The following is a 9,571-nucleotide window of genomic DNA, read 5'->3' as shown; positions in this document are numbered from 1 at the left end:
AATTCATCTGTTTTGATTGCGGATTCAACTATTTTGTTAAAAATTAATCTTTTCGGACGAAGCGAAGTATTTTTTTATTTAAAATCAAAATTTTTTTTGGTTAAAAATTTAAATACTTTGTTACAAATGGATGTAATTTGTTGAAAACTAATCTTTTTTGAAACAAGAGTAATTTCCTTCGTCGAAAATTAATCTTTTTTGTTAAAAATAATCTGTTTTGTTGAAAGTTTGTGTTTTTGGACGAAGTGAACTATATTTGGTTCAGCTGAAAATTCTTTTTTTGGAAGAAGTGCACTTTATTTATTCAAAATTCAAAATTAAAATCTTTTTGTTTGAAAAATCCTCTTTTTTCAGAAAAAATTTTTTTTCGAAGATTAATTTTTTGGTTGAAAATTAATCTGTTTCGGTTGTGGATTCAACTATTTGGTCGAAAATTCTTACTTTTTGGACAAAAAAAAGTATTTTTTATTTGAAATTAAAATCTTTTTTATTTGAAAAACTATTTTGTTCGAAATTCATGTAATTTGTTGAAAATTAATATTTTCGGGTAAAAAATTCAACTGTTTTGTAATTGATTAATCTTTTTCGCTTCAAAATTTAACAATTTGGTTTAAAACTATTAACTATTAAAAATTTGGTAGAAAATTCAGTTTTTTGGTTTAAAATGAAATGGTTTGTTGAAACTTCACATTTTCCGATTAAAAATTGAACTGTTTTGTAAATAATTCATCTTTTTGGCTTGAAAATTTAACTATTTTGTTAAAAATTTTGGTTGAAAATTAAATTCTGCTTCAATTATTTTCTTGAAAATTCGCCTTTTTATTTTGAAATTAACTGTTTCTGACTTAAAATTAAAATATATTTTGGTTAAAATATCAACCATTACATTTTTTGTTGAGAATTAATTTTTTTTATTGAAACTTTAACTACACGTTTGATTAATTAATTATTTATTTGACAATTCATTTTTTTCGGTTGAATATTAATTTTTTAATTCAAAATTATACTATTGTATTTTTAGCTGAAAAAATGATATTTTTAACTGAAAATTGAACTTTTTTCTTCAGCATTCGTTTTTTTTTTTGTAGAAAATTTATCTTCTTGGCTGAAAATTAAAATTTTTGGCTGGAAATTAATCTATTTTGTTGAAAATTCGTATTTTTTTGCGAAAATTTAACTGTTTTTTGAATTAAAATTAAAATATTTTTTGGTTGAAATATAAACCATTATATTTTTCGTTGAGAATATAAATTTAAAACATATATAAAATATAATTTTTTCTGATTTCGAGTTGAGATTGTCTTTATATTCTTTTGCAATCAATTGTCTGGAAATTCATGTATTTTGTTGAAAATTCGTCTTTTTTGTGTGAAAATTTAACAGTTTTTTTTTCTTACAACTAAAATTTCGTTGTTGAAATATCATCCATTATATTTTTTATTGAGAATTTGTTTTTGTTAAAACTTCAACTACTTGGTTCATATGCTGTTTGGTAGAAATTTAATCTTTTTCTCTAAAAATGCAACTTCTTGGTTAAAAATTTATCTGTTTTATTTGAAGATTAAACTTTTTTTCTGAAAATTTTAAGATTTTCGTTGAATTGAATTGTTTTTCATTTATAATTTCAACAATTTGGTTGAATTGTTTGTTTTTTCTTGACTAAAATATCTAATTTCAGTGAAAATTGAAGTATTTTTGTTTAAATTGGTCTTTTTAGTTTAAAAGATGCATTTCCATTTGTGGATTTTTCATCTTTTTTTTGTTAAAAATGAAACTATTTCGTTAGAAAATTAATCTGTTTTGATGAAAGCTTCAACTATTGAGATTTTGGTATAAAATTTAGCTTTTTGGTTGAAAATTAAGTTTTTTTTTTGCAGAAAATTGAACTTCTTTTAGATAATTAATCGTTTTGGATTGAAAATTCAACTATTTTGTAAAAAATGTGGGTTTCCGATTAAATATTCATTTACTTTGGTAGAAATTTCTTCTTTTTTGTTCAAAGATGAAACTAAATCGTTGAAAATTAAATATGACTGTTCAATTATTTGGTACAAAATTCAACTTTTTCGTTTAAAGTCGACTGTTTCTAACTTAAATTAAAATATTTTTTTAGTGAAAATATCAACCATTACATTTATGTTTGAAAATTCATATTTTTTGGTTGAAACTTTAACTAATTTTTGATAATTTAACTGTTTTGTTGATAATTAATTTTTTTCGGTTTATATTAATTTTTCAACAGAAAATTTTACTATTTTATTTATAGCTGAAAAATAACCTTTTTAGCTAAAAATTCAACTTTCTTGTTAACCATTTATCTTCTTGGTTGAAAATTCATGTAGTTTGTTGAAAGTTCATCTTTTTCGTCAGAAAATTTTTCTCTTGGTCTAAAATTAATCTTCTTGTTTGAAAAAATCTTTTTTGCTTAAGGGTTTAACTATTTTTTATTTATAATTTATCTTTTCCGACAGAGAATTAATTTTATTGGTCGAAATATAATTAATTTTTGATTGAAAATGTAACTATTTGGCTGTAAACTCATGTAATTGGTTGAATATTCGTTTTTTATAAAAGAAAATTAAAAGAAATAAATAAACACGATGTGAACTATTTTTTATTTGGAATTAAAATGTTTTTGTTGAAAATACGTTTTTATTTTTTTTGAGGATTGCACTATTTTGTCAAAAATTCTTTTTTGGACGACTTGAACTATTTTTTATTCGTAACTATAAAATCTCTTTAGTTACTACATTTAATTATTTATCCTTTTCAAAAGAAAATTATTTTTTTTTATGGAAGATTGAGCTATTTTCATGAAAATTTTTTATTAAAATTCATCCTTTTCAAAAGAAAATAATTTTTTTGACCGAAAATTAATCTTTTTGGTTGAGGATTATACTGTTTTCTTGAAAATTACTTTTTTCGACAAAATTCAATATTTTTTATTTAAAATTAAAATCTTTCTTGGTTGAAAATGTAACTATTTTATTATAAATTCATGTAATTTGTTAAATTGTCCTATTTTCGACAGAAAATTAAAGTAAGTTAATAAATGCAATGCGAAATATTTTTTTAATTTGAAATTAAATTTTTTTGTTAATTTTTGTTTCTAAGATTGAACTATTTTGTTAAAAATTCTTTTCGGACGAACTGAACTGTTTTATATCCGAAATTGAAAACTCTTTTGTTTCTACATTTAATTATTTTGTTGCAAATACGTTTTTTTTTTATAGAAAATTAATTTACTTTTTCGAAAATTAATTTCTTTGGTCGACTATTAATCATTTTTGATTGAGGATTGAACTATTTTCATGAAAATTCCTCCTCTGTGGACAAAATGAACTGTTTTTTGTTAAAATTTCAAATATTTTTTTTTAAAATCCAACTATTTGGCTGAAAATGTTACTATTTGGTTGGAAATTACTGTCGTTTGTTGAAAATGTATCCTTTTCAACAAAAAATGAATTTTTTGTCGAAAATTAATCTTTTTGGTGGAGGATTGCACAATTTTCATGAAAATTCCTATTTCTTGGACGAAATGAGTTTTTCCAATTTTAAATTTCAAATATTTTGGTTAAAAATTCAACTATTTAGTTGAAAATGTAACTATTTTGCTGAAATTCATGTAATTTGTTAAAAATTCCTGTTTTTTGACAACAAAAATAATTTTTTTGAACTATTTTTTATTCAAAATTTAAAACTTTTTGTTTGAAAATTTAATTATTTTGTTATAAATTTATATAATTTGTTAAAAATTCATCTTTTTAATTATTTGGTTAAAAATTATTCTTTCTTAAGACAAAGTGTATTATTTTTAATTGAAAATAAAAATATAGTTTCGTTAAAAATGTAACGATTTTGTTGAAATGTTGATTTGACATATCTGAAATCTTAAAAAATCTCTCTGAATAAATTAAAAAAAAAAATAGTTCTTTGACATTTTTATTTTGCATTAAAAATGATTTTTGCTTTCAAATCGCTTGTAAGCCAAAAAATGGACGCGTTTCATCATTGACCTGCAAGGTTTCAAATCAAGAAAAAGTTATGATTTAAAACAAAATTGTTTCAATTACTTAAATAAAGAATATTTATATTTTCAACACTGCAATTCTCCAAGAAAATTGCATTATTATAAATAAATGCTTTATAACAGTACATTATTTGACATTATTTAAAAAACATTTCCCAATTTTATAGGTTAGAATCGCACATGTATTTATGATTACACATTTTAAAAACTAAAATACTGTGACTAGAACTATGGATTATTATAATCACACTTGACTTAATTGTTCCTGATATTGTTTAGCAATCCATATTTATCACTGAAGTTTTTAATTTAATATTGTTAAGTTTGTTTGAACGATCGCTGCAGAAAATTTGTCAAGGCGAATAAGCACACAAAGAGAATTTGAGTAAGTACATTTCGAAAATAACTAAATGATTTAATAATCATTTATTACACATTGTTATTTTTATTAACGAAGCGAATTCATCGAGCTATTTGTGTGATGTGGCAAGTATATTATATTTTTCTATCATTATTTATTCAGGAAATTCCTTAAAATAAACGTAACAAATATTCATTTGACAATAATTTGTTGGTTTAGTACTTGAAGAGTATTAATTTTTATAAATAAGGACAGTTTAGGCAAAATAAAAAAAGTACGGAATTGTTATAGACTTACTTTTGTGGTTAGCTTTGCGAGCAACCCACTGACACGCTAAAATTGGCTAAAATATTAATCGAATCATTTGAGCTGAAGGAGAAAAATTACTCGTCACCACCCGAAAAATGAGAATTTTTCTATTCTTGCATTCTCTTCTTTTATTTCAAAATTAAAAAAAAAATCCTACGGGTAAAAAATTATGGCGATTTTTTCATAAAGAACACGAAAAACCACTATTTTTTTAAAAATTTATGGACACGTACCTACAGTGTCTCAAATATATTAATTAAAAATTAAATGATTTATTTTACGTATATAAGTATATTTAATGTATGATTATCCACTGTAATCAGAATTCCCCCACAGTTTTTTACTGCTTACCATTTAGCAATAATAAAAAATTAGAAATTCAAATTTGCTTAATTTTACAAAATTAATATTTTTTGAGAATGTGCGAAAAATATGTAGTTTTTTTTATTGAGTCATAGGAAAAATGTTGAATGTATCAAACATCAAATTTCTTGACCTTGAATTAAAGAAATTAATCTAAAAAAATGTGATTTTCGACATATTCTACATTTACCAAAATTTCTTCTATGTCTCGATAAAAAAAATCATGTTTTTCGGACATGTTTAAAAATTTGTAAATTAAGCAAACACTATGTTTTGAATTATATTATTTTATATTTTTGAATTTAAAAAACAGTTACATTTTTAAATCCGAAAATATGAATTTTAAATAAAAAGGTGAAGTTCTAACCAAATATATGATTTTTTACAAAAAAAGTTGAATTAAACCAAGAAAGGCCGATTTTTAATTAAATAATTAAATCCTCAACCAAAAAGGTGAAATTTTAAACAACAAAATTAATTTTATAAGAAAAGAGACGTATTTTCAAGAAAATACATGAATTTGTTACTAAATAGTTTAATTTTCATCCTATAAACAATATACATATCCAACCAAAAATGAAATAGTAACATTTTTGGATAAAAAAATGCATTTTTTACTAAAGAGGGGTGCATCTTTAAAAAATGAACTTTCAACTAAATTGTTAAATTTTGAAGCCAAAAAATCAAAGTTAATTTTTTACCATATAGTTCAATTTTTATAAATATTTTTTTAATTTTCAACCAAAAATATGAATTTTCAACAAAAGAAAGTTAATTTTCGAATAAAATAATTAATCTTTGATAAAAAAATGAGTATAAACTCAACCTAATTGATTTTCTACCAAAAAAAGCGAATTTTGAAACAGTTTAATTCAACAAAAAAATACCAATTTTTAATCAAATAATTGAATCCTCAACCAAAAAGATGAAATTTCAACAATAAAGATAAATTTTTTAACGAAAAAGATGAATTTTCAAACAAATACAGGAATTTTCTACCAAAAAGGTAAATTTACATCGTATAAACAATATATATCCAACCAAAAATTATATTGTAAACTTTTCAGATAAAAAAAATTAATTTGTAACTAAAGAGGTAAATCTTTCAAAAATGAACTTACAACAAAACTGTTAAATTTTGAAGCCGAAAAGTCGAATTACCTAGAAAATAGTTCAATTTTTAACCCAAAAATAATAATTTGAACCATAAAGTTAATTTTCTACCAAATAGTTCAATTTTCATAAATATTTTTAAATTTTCAACCCGAAATATGAATTTTCAACCAAAAAGTTCATTTTAGAGTAAAATAATTAATCTTTGATAAAAAAAATCAGTTTTTCCAAAAATTACTTTTACTATAAACCCAGCAGTTGACTTTTTAACAAAAATTTAATTTTAAGTCAAAAAAAGTTTAATTTGTTCAAAAAAGACAAATTATCAACAAAATAGTTGAACCCTTAACCAAAAAATAATAATTTTCATCCAGCTTCAGGCTCAAACTAATTAATTCATTTTCTAACAAAAAAAGCGAATTGTCAAACAGTTGAATTTATCAAAATAAGACCAATTTTTAATCAAAAAGATGAAATTTTCAAACATATTTTTGAATTTATGAACCAGAAAGAATAATTATCTAGAAAACAGATTATTTTTCAACCATGAAGATGAATTTTCGACTAAAAAGATTAATTTTCTGTCGAAAAGGATGAATTTTTAACAAAATACGTGAATTTTTGATCAAATAGTTGATTTTTTAACACAGAAACCATTTTTAACAAAATTGTTGAATTCTTAAGTCAGAAAGAATATTTATTTAGAAATCACATGAATTTTCAACCCGAAATATGAATTTTCAATATTAAAGTTCCTTTTCGAATAAAATAATTAATCTTCGACAAAAATATTGAGTTTTCCAAAACTTAGTTTTACCTTAAACCAAGTAGTTAATTTTCTCAATAACAACATTTTTATTTTAAATCAGAAAAAGTTTAATTCGTTCAAAAAAGACGAATTATCATCGAAATATGTTGAATCGTTAACCAAAAAAGATTAATTTTCATCCAACCTAATTAATTAATTTTCTACGAAAAAAGGCTAATTATCAAACAAATTCTTATCAAACAAGAATTATCAACAAAAAAGACAATTATTAATCAAATAATTGAATCTTCTACTAACAACATGGATTTTTGATTATGAAGATTAATTTTTTGTCGAAAAGGAAGAATTTTCAAAAAATGGTCTACCAAATAGTATAATGTTCATCCTATAAACAATATATATATCCAACCAAAAATTAAATTGTAAAATTTTCAGATAAAAAAAATTAATTTTTAACTAAAGAGGTGAATTTTCAAAAAATGAAATTTCAACAAAACTGTTAAATTTTGAAGTCAAGACATCAAATTACCTAGAAAACAGTTCCATTTTTAATCCGAAAATAAATTTTTTTCAACAAAAAAATTTAATTTTCTAACAAATAGTTCAATTTTTATAAATATTTAAAAATTTTTAACGAAAAATATTATTTCTCAACAACAAAATTTTAATGTTCAACCTAATTAATTAATTTTCTACCAAAAAATGCGAATTATCAAACAGTTCAATTCAACAAACAAGATTAATTTGTTAACGAAAAAGATGAATTTTGTACCTAATAATTAAATTTTCAACTTATAAAAAATAAATTTCCAACCAAAAATAGAATAGTTACATTTTTAGATATAAAAAAAATTTAACCAAAAAGAAGATAACATTTGAACAAAGAACTTACATTTTTGCCCAAGGAAGTGAAACATTAAAAAATAAATTTTCAAAAATATTTTTGAATTTGTGGAGCAAGAGGATAAAAAAGATTAGTTTTCAACGAAAAAGATGAATTGGCGACTAATAAGATTATTTTTCTGTCAAAAAAAAATGGATTTTCAACGAAACACGTGAATTTTTATCAAATAGTTGAATTTGTATTATAAAAACAATTTTTGATTTTTTAAGCCGGAAAGACTAATTATTTAGAAAACACTTGAATTCTCAAACCGAAATATAGATTTTCAACAAAAAAGTTAATTTTTCATGAAATAGTTAACTTTTCATAAATATAATGTAATTATTAACCAGTGAGTTGAATTTTTACCGCAAAATATGAATTTTCAACAAAAAAGTTAATTTACAAGCAAATAGTTTAATTTTCTAATTATTAATTAATTGAATTGTGGAATTTTCTGCATAATAGTTGAATTTTCAACTTATAAACAATTTTCAACCAAATTATTGAATTTTTAAGCCGAAAAGACTAAATAGTTAGAAAACAATTGAATTTTCAACCCGAAAAATATAATTTTTCAACAAAAAAGTTAATTTTCTACGAAATAGTTAACTTCTCATAAATATCAGTGGATTAATAACCACTGAGTTGAATTTTTACCCCAAAATTTGAATTTTTAACAAAAAAAGTGAATTTTCTAATTATTAATTAATTTAATTGTAGAATTTCTAAGCCAAAAAGATGATTTTTCTACAAAAAAGACTCATTTTCAACGAAAAAGATTAATTTTTGACTAACAAGATTAATTTTCTGTCGAAAAGAATGGATTTTCTACGAAACTAGAAGCTCTCACGCGCGCGACCCGCTCATTTGCTTGTAATTATTCTAATTATTCTAGTCCAATAATCAAATTGATGCAAAATCCTGTTAAACAAAACAAGAATCCAACGACCAAATTTGGACCACAACGAATAAACGAAAACCAGAAAAACCCCAAAAAACAACAAAAAAATAAAATAAAATTTTCGGAAAAAAATATACAAAAGAGGAAAGAAAAATGAGAAGGCAGCCAACCAAAAAAAATGTTCTTGCCTTCATAAGGGTACTGTACGAGTACCGAAACGTTGGTAATGCAAATTTATTTATTTATGTTTTTTATATATATTTATATTTTTATTTTATTGTAATTTGTTGGTCATAAAAATAAAAAAGACGAAAGAAGGAAAATTTCCAAAAATTTTATTTTATTTTTTTGTTGTTTTTTGGGTTTTTTTCAGATTACAATAGGGTTTTTTTGGTTTTCGTTTATTAGTTGTGGTCCAAATTTGGTCGTTGGATTCTTGCTTTGTTTAACAGGATTTTGCATGAATTATTCTATTTGGAAATTAAGTTCATGAAAATGCCACGATAATCATTTTTACTTTAATAACATCTATTTATACACGACTTCGCATGGGTACCACATACGACGAAAGACCGGGTTGTGTACTCGAATTTTGAAAACCCGACTAAACTCGGGAGGTGGTTTTCTGCAGTTTTCCTCTCATTTGACCAAATGTTTAGGCACATTTTTTAGTACTTCGGGCAAACTCTTATGTAGCTGCATTGTAACTAAACCTTAGTAAAAAACTGACCCTATTCGTTGAAAATAGCCAAATTCTAAACTTTTTATGAAACTTCTTTCAATAATTAATCATTAATAATTCTGGTAAATTTAACAAATCACTTAGAAAAGAGTCATCA

The sequence above is a fragment of the Belonocnema kinseyi genome, chromosome 2, assembly GCF_010883055.1.
Source record: "Belonocnema kinseyi isolate 2016_QV_RU_SX_M_011 chromosome 2, B_treatae_v1, whole genome shotgun sequence".
NCBI classification, from domain to species: domain Eukaryota; kingdom Metazoa; phylum Arthropoda; class Insecta; order Hymenoptera; family Cynipidae; genus Belonocnema; species Belonocnema kinseyi.
The sequence above is the reverse complement of the archived record's forward strand: the minus strand, read 5'-3'. Positions refer to the sequence as shown.